This window comes from Zonotrichia leucophrys, chromosome 6 (genome assembly GCF_028769735.1).
Source record: "Zonotrichia leucophrys gambelii isolate GWCS_2022_RI chromosome 6, RI_Zleu_2.0, whole genome shotgun sequence".
In the NCBI taxonomy this organism is placed as follows: Eukaryota; Metazoa; Chordata; class Aves; order Passeriformes; family Passerellidae; genus Zonotrichia; species Zonotrichia leucophrys.
Window position 1 is genome coordinate 5,464,363 of NC_088176.1, and position 9,258 is coordinate 5,473,620.

Consider the following 9,258-nt stretch of genomic DNA (forward strand, 5'->3'; position numbering starts at 1 on the left):
TTTTCTACATGCTTACAGAAAACAGCTGATACAATGAACAGTTCAGTCTGAAATGAAAAACAGTACTGTCTGAGAAATTTCACATAACTTTTACTGTCCACATTCAGGCACACGTTGAAACTTTTCAGAGCTGGTTTGCTTGTTAAAACTCTAGTAGTTTACATTTAATTTTAAGAAGTAAAAGTGTTTTTACAAGTATGTTGTTTGTATTCAAATCAGACAGTCATACTTGGGCTTTTACATAAAGTTTGAAGGCTACACATTGTAAATATTTCATAATTACAGTGTTTCAAAAGCATGCTCAAACATAGAAGTAGCAATGTAATTATTCAAAGTAATACTTAATATACCCTACTGCTTTAAATGCAGTAGATTGACAAGAATGTGCAAGACTGACATTTCCAAAGTTGGCTATTATGTAAAGTTACATAAAGAACTATAACAAAGAGCCTTAATTTTAATTTCATAAATCTTTAATGCATCACCTTTTTGTCATTAGAAATACAAATTTTTTGCTTTACATTATTTGGTATGTAAATACCTTGGTTAACAACCTTGTAAACCTATTTCAAGGTTATTATAAGTTGTATAGTATCTTGAGTGTTTTGAAAAATCTTGATGTTTTTTAAGTCTAGAAATATTTTGCCCAAGAATTTTTTAACAAGATTGTTAAAAACATCTTATTTTAGAGAATATTCAATGTGCCATTTGGTAAATGGAGATGCAGTTGAAACAGTACACTGAGTTGTGACTTATTTTTAATTAAAGTTTTTGTCTTTATGGATGGTTTGCATGTGATGAACTTGTACAGAGGCTGGGTTGTTTGTGTACTGAGTGTGTAAATGGATAAATCATGAAGATGTTTAAATGGTATACTTGGGTTATTTCTGAATTATTTTATGGATACATTGATATAAACTGCCTCAATAAATTTGAAGTTGAAAATGAATGTAAGTTAGAAATAAGTAATGTGTCCTCCCTGTGACAGCTAGAGGGTGCAAATGCCTCAGCTGTCATCTGGAATGCTGAGGCAGGCACGGTTGGAAGGGAAAGAGTAGGATTTGCAGTGGTAGCTCAGTGCAGCAAACTTGCATTTTAAAAGAAACAGAACTTTTGGTTTTTAGAGCTGGTAGTTGTGAGTGTCTGAGCAGCTGTGTATTTTCTCTGTTTCTGGCCATGCAGGTGTTGCGAGGTAGAGTAGTCTGTTTTGAAATGGAGATTTGCAGTTGTGTTAAACCCAGCCAGGTTGTGCAAATAACTACACTTGTTGCTGTAGCAAATCACATGAGGGTTTTCTTTCCTCCTCTTTTATTGATGTGTGAAGTAGTACCTTGACTTTTAGATCAGGTTGAGAGTGAGATGTGCTGGAAGAGCAGTTTAGTCAGTTGGCTCAGCTGCACCAGAGGTACCTGTGACTCTGGGCATCCAATGCATGCAATAATGACTGAGGTTAGTGTGGAACCACGAGTGCTCGTGCTGGCAGAGTTGGCCCTTTATCTCCTTTTCTCCTTTATGGTATCTGTAGTGTCTTTCCACTCAAGGTAGGAATCTTTGCCTCCAGGACTCTTGTTTTTCTATACATTTTGTACATATGTGTATATCTACGCGAGGATCGGCCTATACATTGTAGTTTGGGAAAACCTCACAAGTAAGTCTGTGCTTTTGTTACACTCAGCTGGTTTAAAAAGTCTGTAGAGATATGAATTGTGAGTTCCTTTAGGATTTCTTAGGCTTCACTTGAAATCTGGGGTTTCTGCATCCTCCTAGGTGTTTGCCATATGGCTGTTCTGGGTGCATGCTGGTGTGGAGGCAGTTTGTTCTTTAGGCGCTACTGAAGATGTAGATGATGCGAGTACATTGCCACATAAATGCCCATATAAATGGGTGTGAGATTAAGGCAGTGATCTTTCAGGTCTCAATGTGTAGATCACTTTAAATCTGATTATTTAATATGCCTGCTGTAGAGCTGGGCCGTACCTGAGCTGTATTTCAGGATGAAAGATAGGATATACCTTCTGATTTAAGTCTTTTGTCATTGATTTTTATACAGCTTTTCTGTAATGGTGATATTTCTTCGCAGACTGCTCAAGGTGTGGGGGTCTCCAGTGTCCTTTAATGTTTCTCTAGCACTGCGAGGAGGAGTTGTAAATTAGATTGCTTTTTACTCAGTAGCATTCATAAATGCATCACTGACAATTTTTTGGCACCAAAGAGCCTCTTGCACCATACTGCTTTTATGAGTGACACTTACACTGTTGTAATTTCTCTAACTACAGAAAGTGACCACTACCTAACCCTTACCACTAGAATTTGGATTTCAGAAACACTGATTTATTATGGCTTAAGTTGATGCGTGCAACCTGAACCAAGGTTGTAATCTGCGTTTGCAGAAAATGTTCAATAAAAATGGAACATGATAAAGGGCTTATCCTGTATTTGTCATCTGTCAAAGCATTGTCCCTCTTTGCTGTAAAGCTGACAACAGGCAGACAAGGCTGAACTTGTAAACTATGCACTTGCAACCATGTAAAAGATGTTTTATTTAAAAATTTTTCCTACAAAATCATTTTGTATTTTGTGGAGTTGCAGTAGTAAGGCTGTAAATCTAAGGTTACGTGTGTAGCTTCTCATCAATCCTGCCTCCTTGTGTATATTTGCTAACAGTTTTTAGATATACCTGCAGAACCTTCTTCTTACTAAGATAACTTCATGAGAAGTGATTCACTGTACCAGAACCATTGCCTTCATTTCACTCAAAAAAGTCTCACAGTGAATAAGGCTTAGTTTTGCAGAAAAATAGTGATTTGTTTTTCTTGTGTTTGTACACAAGGAAGCAGACTTAAACTGTATGGACATGATTAGTGTCTGATACTTCTTAATTATCTGACTGTTTTTGAACAAGGGCACAAGTGTTTGTTTTAATCACGTGAAACTGTTTCCTGGTCAGCAATAAAAGATTTTGTTGCACTGTTCTTACATTGCAAGATACAGGCAATCTTTTGTTCAGTATACTTCCAGAAAATGGATGGGGTTTGTGAAGAACTGCCTTGTTCCAGCTTGAAGTTTCATATATAGATATAATCTGGGATCTGGATTGCGGCTGTAAGAGCAAAAGAAAGTTTTCTTGAAAGTTGAGTGAGAATTCATTTGTTCTGATCACATGTGGTGCCTATCCCACATTGATAAATTTAAGGGTTTTACAATGTAATGAAGTTTCTGTTCATAAAAAGGCAACTGCAAGGCAGTAGCTTCTGGGAAGGTCTTTGGCGTGTTTCATTTCAGCTGACTTCTATGAATCCAGTTGATTGTTTAAAAAAAACCCTTAAAAGTTGTTGTGTTTTTCAATATCACATGGATAAAATCCCATCCTGCTGTACCATAATTTCAAATCAAAGAAAATGCTGAAGTGTTTACTGAATGTTTTACTTGAAAAAGAAACAGGACTTCATGTTGACAAGTGAACACTGATTGTGTTGTCCTTCTGAGGCTGTGTGCTGATGTGGATCATGGATGTGTGAATGACAGGCTCTGCTCACTGACATTTCAAGGGTAATGACTCAGAACGTTAATTTGACATCAGTAATGATTATTTGAATACAAGTTATTCTTGCTTAAATACACAGCTCCCTGTGCTTTGATTAAAGCTGATCAGAATCTTACTGGTTATTAAAGTATTCTTGATATGCTGTGGAAAGAAACATGGCTTTGCCTTCTATCTTAGTGTTGAAGCTGTCAGTAAGACATCAGAGTTGCACAGACTGTTTTTTGTTTAGAAGAAAAACACTTAATGGATGTGTCAGGGAATTGAGTGTAAACTGACTTTTCTGTACTGATGGGTGATGGTGTTTGAATGTTTCCCTTCTGAAACAGTGGCTCAGTTACCATTCCTTGCATGAACCTGGCTCTCACAGATCCCACATTCTCAGCAGCTCTTTCCAGCTGCTGGTGTGGAAGGGAGGAGGAGGAGGATGGTGACAATGGGTGGTACAGCCCAGTCAGTGTGCCTGGTGCCAGGGCAGGCTGTCAGACACATTTAACATCTCAACAGGTTTGCACGGACACTGCAGCAGTACCCCAGGGTTGTGACCATTCAGACACAAACTTGCTTTATCTGCTTGCTTCAAATAATGTGGCTTTGAAGTTACAAAAGCAGAAACCACATAGCTTCTTTGGTTCCTCACAAAATAGGTGCATGTTAAACAGCCAACCTAGAACACTGAAGGTGACTAAACAAAGGAAATTGTGTTAAGCATCAGAATTTGTAACTTTTGCTTAATGCAGACCTCTTAGCTTGGCATTCTGTTGCGTGTCTGTATTGACCTTTTTGTTTTTATAACTGAAGTAGTTTCAGATATGCACAGCTGCTTGTTGAACATCTTCCCATGCTTGACAACTTCTGGAACAGGGATAAGAACTGAATAAGAATTGTAGGTCTACCACATGAAACACTGGATAATGCTCACATTTCCTGGATGGGAATTGACTTACTAGAGCCAACTCTGTAAAAGTGGAAATATCACAGGGGATGATGAAAAGCTGCTGTCCTCCATTTGAGTAGCTAGTTCTTTGACCTTAATAAATGAGGAATTATTACTGGGCTGCTGTTCCATGAAAAATGCTCTTCATGGGTTTTTGTTCCTTTCAATGGGGCAGATTTTTTCACTCCACAAATGATTTGTTTCCTTTCATGCTGGGTTGTCAAGCGTGATGGGAAAGACTAATTGTTAATATTTATTGTTTATTCTAAATCTTCCAACTCAGGTACTGACTGAGGGGAAAGTTACCCTCTTAGTTATTAACAGGACTATTTAATTCAACAGGACTATTTAATTTTGCAATATACCTTTGTAGAACCATTTCTACTTGAGTTTTACTTGCACCAGAAAGCACAAGGAGTCTACACAAATAGACCTTGGACTCAACTGCTTCGAGCTGCTGTTCCATCCTGCAGCTGCTGCACCAGATCTCGTTGCACAGTCAAAGGCTGGAAACATTTATGCCTTGCTCCTTTCTTTGGTAAATTGCAAAGCTTGTGTTCTGTACAGAATAAATCTCTTCTGAATATTTGCAAATACTCAGAGAAAGTTGAGGTGCAGTGTTTTCTGAACTCTTGCTATTTTGGTGTGAATTGGGGCTTCTTTCATTTACAGGTACATGCTGTGTTTTTGTAGGAGCAATTTGTGTTTGTGACATTAGCTAGAAACGTGGCTCTTTTCAGACTTAAGAAAAATAAAATGTGAATGTTTATAGGATACTATTCCAAAGTGAATCTTGCCTCCTACTTGGATTTATGTATTCTATGGAACAAGGGTATGAAGGTCCAGAAACGTGTCAAATCACTCATAATGGATATTTTCATAAGGGAATAAATCTATCAACTATCTATATAAACTTGAGGTATGCATATAACAAGATCTTGACATGTATTGCTGACACATTTTGAAATGCTCAATACCTGAGGTCAGAGGACCAGCGGCTATTGCTGAATGCATGCTGCATTTTGAAGACTTCAGGCCAATACACAGGGTGATGCTGTGTTCACATTGCCTTCTAAAAGAGTTCCTTCCAGCACCTTTTTGTTCTGTGGCTTTTTGTGGAAGAACACAGGAACTCTTCTACAAGATGTATGCATAGAAATTTGCCAAGGTACGTGACATTTTACTTTGAATTCATATTCCAAGGTCACAGTGCCAAGTGTCTGACAGACTGCATGACTTAGAACTTGATGTTTCCTTGAAATGCTTCTACAGCAAAACCTTTCTGAAAGGTATTTCTGGGGTGTCTCCTGTCAGTGACTCCTGAGTAAAAGGAAGACAAGATGCAAGGCACTTGTTAGAGGGATCCAGGTAGGTCTGAGTTTCCTGAGGCTGTAGAAACAGACATTCCTTTGTAGTTATTTTCACTGTAGGAAATGCCTATGGATGCTTGAATTGTGAATTCTGATTCAGTTATTGTCAGGGCCATGCTTCACTCATTTTCCACGCCCCTTTTGCTGTGTTTCTCACTTTAATTATGTTTCTAGTTAACAGAGCTGTTCTTGCTTTTCATGCACCAGGAGACAAGTCTGTTGTATTTGCATCTGGTTCTTAGCTGAAACACTGACTTCAGGTATCACTTTTAATATTCCCCTGTAATGCAAAAATCTTTGATTTCTGTTGTCTATACCTGTTTCAGTATTTATAGATGGGTGTTGAAAGCATGTGCTAAGTATCTTGTTTTGTTTTGGTTTATCTTCAGGTTCATGCCAGACTGAACATTTTTCAAAGTTGGGTTTTCTTTACTGCACCCCTCCAGTCAGTCCTACCTATGTGTAGTCTAGAAGGCCTTAAAATGCTTTTAAGATTTTGATGATGATTTATTTCATTTCTAGTTGAATATATGAATATTTGGCCAAGTCAAGATTTTTCTTGCTGTAAAATTGTTTATTGAAACCCATATTTCTTCATCTCAAGACTTAATTCATAGTGCTGCTTTATTTTCTGAAAGCTGGGTTTAAATCCTGTAGGTAAAAAAAAATGGCATTTGCCTTTGATGTTTAAAGGCAGTATAAAAGGAAAATACAATTCTTTCTTCTTTATAGAACAAAGTTGAAGAAAGCAAGTAAGAGTGGTTTAGTAGTAAGGCTGTTATCAAATTTAAATACACATTTGCTACTAATCTAATGAAACATTTTCTTCCCTGACAGATGCAAAGAGCATAAAACTGCAAAAAATCAGTCACACCTAAATTTCAAGGTTTGAAACACATGGTCTTGTTTTTTTCTGAGTGCAATTTATGAAGAGATCTAGGTGTAAGTAATGTAAGGTGGGAGCACTACTGGAGTTACTCAGCCTGTAATTCAGTTTCTGCATGTTTGAATTTGCTGCCAGAATTTTGCACTCTCTATTTTGGCACACATAAAGCTGCTGGATTGAAGGCACTGAGGAATGTTCCACAAGATTAGGGATAAAAGTTGACCCTGTGAACCTCCTTCTACTAGAAAGTATTGCAAAGGGGTGAGTCAGAGCTTTCTGTGAGTTCAAAGTGAGGAGTGCTGGATGAATTCCCCTGATTTATTTAGGCAAGCCTGAAATAGAATATAATTTTCTACAAGAATTCTCTTCAAGGCTGTTTTATGCTGTGTACCTTGCAGGAAGGTTATGTTTAGATTTACTCTGTGTGTATCTTACTGAAAGATTAAAACCTTTTATTATCTGCTCTTTCACTCTGGTATCTGAATCTTCAGGCAGTAACTGCATTTAGCTAAGGCTTACAAACCTTGGCTTGAAACTAAAAATTATTTGTTGATTTAAGGTTAATAAAACTCAAAAGTGATTCTTGGCTTTGAACTGTGAAAAAAAACCCCAGATCTTAGCATCCAGTCCCACTGCTTCCTTTTTTCAGACCAGGGTTAACCACAGTGCTGTGTTCTTGCAGGCAGTCACTCTGTGCTTTGTGGTGAAACTGAAAATGTCTGTGCTGAAGCATTTAGGTAAAACCTCACAAATGAGTTCCTGCAGGTTCATGATACTCAGTGCATTTCAGCATTGGCTGTTTCAAGTTTGCCAGCCCATCACGAACATCAAGCTGTTGAGATGAACATTGAAGAAGTTTGAAATGTGCTTTTATTGAACCTGTGATTCTCTGAACAGTGTATGGTTTTTGTGCACTAATTCTTGATGAAAAACCTCATTTTCTGGCCAGTGTTTACTTTGCAGTGCAGTATCTAGTCTTATTTTCTACTCTTAACCTTTTAAAGTCTAAAATTGATTTTAAAGGGCTGGGATTTTTTTGCAGAGAAAAGAGAGATTCCTACTTTGAAGGCCTCCTCTTCTCCTTGTTAACATTTCTAATTTTAAGTTCTTATAATCACATAAGTAAGTTCCACCTCTACTGAAATCAGTTGCATTATGTTGATGTAAATGAAATCAGCTTTAAATCATGAGTTGGGGTTCTCACAGTCTATTGATTAATTTTGAGTCTTTCAACTGCAATTTGGTGTTGAAATGAGCTGTGCATTTTATGAATTTTCTGTGGTGTTATTCATAGCTCAGCATGTTCCAGAATAGATTTTTGCAATGGCAACAGCTAAGCACAACTCCTTTCATTTCTTTTCAAATCCAGCTATTTAAATTTAAGTAAAATTACTCTTCAGAATACAAGTCAAATTTTAAAATAGCATCTTTGTCTGAAATCACATTATCAAGCGTGTGTCTGCCTTTTTGGGTGTCTTGCACATTCTCTTTCCCCCTACACACACTCACACCCATTCCTGACGGTGTCAGTGGGAAATTTGCTGAATTTTATCCAAATTCAAAAAGCTGCCCTGGTTTGTGCTGATGAGCAGCCCAAGGTTTGCTCTCACACTGTGTGCTAACAAATCATGCATGTGCAGAATGGAGCAGGAGGAGGCTCACCAAAGCTTTCAGGATCACTTGTAAGGGCACTTGACTATTTGAAGAGATTTCAGTTTTAATGGCACCCTGTTCATTAGGTGAGGTAAGTACTCAGAGCACACCATCCTCTCTATGTTGCCTGGCCTGCAGCCAGAGGTTATGAAACACGTGTGCAGGTTCATTTGTAAGGGGAATTTTGCCTTGTGAAATTAAGGAAAAGCTGGTAAAAAAAAGGTCTAAAAAGGAGTGTAAAAATGTAGAGATGTGGCATATGGACACTGGCACAGTTTGAATTAAATCATAATTTGCTATATATGGGTATTGCAGCTTATTAGTGGAAAAAGATGCAAAAAACACCACCAAATGAACCGTGCCTGAAAACCTCCGCTAAATTCACCTGGAAGGAAAATTTCCTGAAGTCATTTTGTCTGATGAAGCCCTGGCTCTTGAACATGAGAGCAGAACACACAGAGCAGCATCAGGAACACGGCTCTGAGGGGGCAGGCACTGCTGTGCCCACCTGGGATTCTGCCTCTACAGCAGTATTTTCAAGGAAAAGGGGCAGAAACAAATCTTGGAAACATTTGTATCAAGGTGGGAAAAGGAACCTTGGATTCTGCAGGTCAATTTGTGGCAGATCTGTACGTCAGGTGTCCTGTTATATGAATGGACAAGGAGCTGGGCTCTCTTGGGTCGGTTGAGCACAATCTGACCTCCAAACATTCTCACAGTTCTTATGTACTCCCTCAGCCCCAAATCCTTGATGTTAAGTCTTGAAGCTAATCTGGTAACTTCTTGTCAGTACACTGGCTCTAAGATGATGTAGTTGTCCTAGGAGTATGAGTTCCTAAGACTTAAAATAGAAACTTTGGGCTTTGTGACC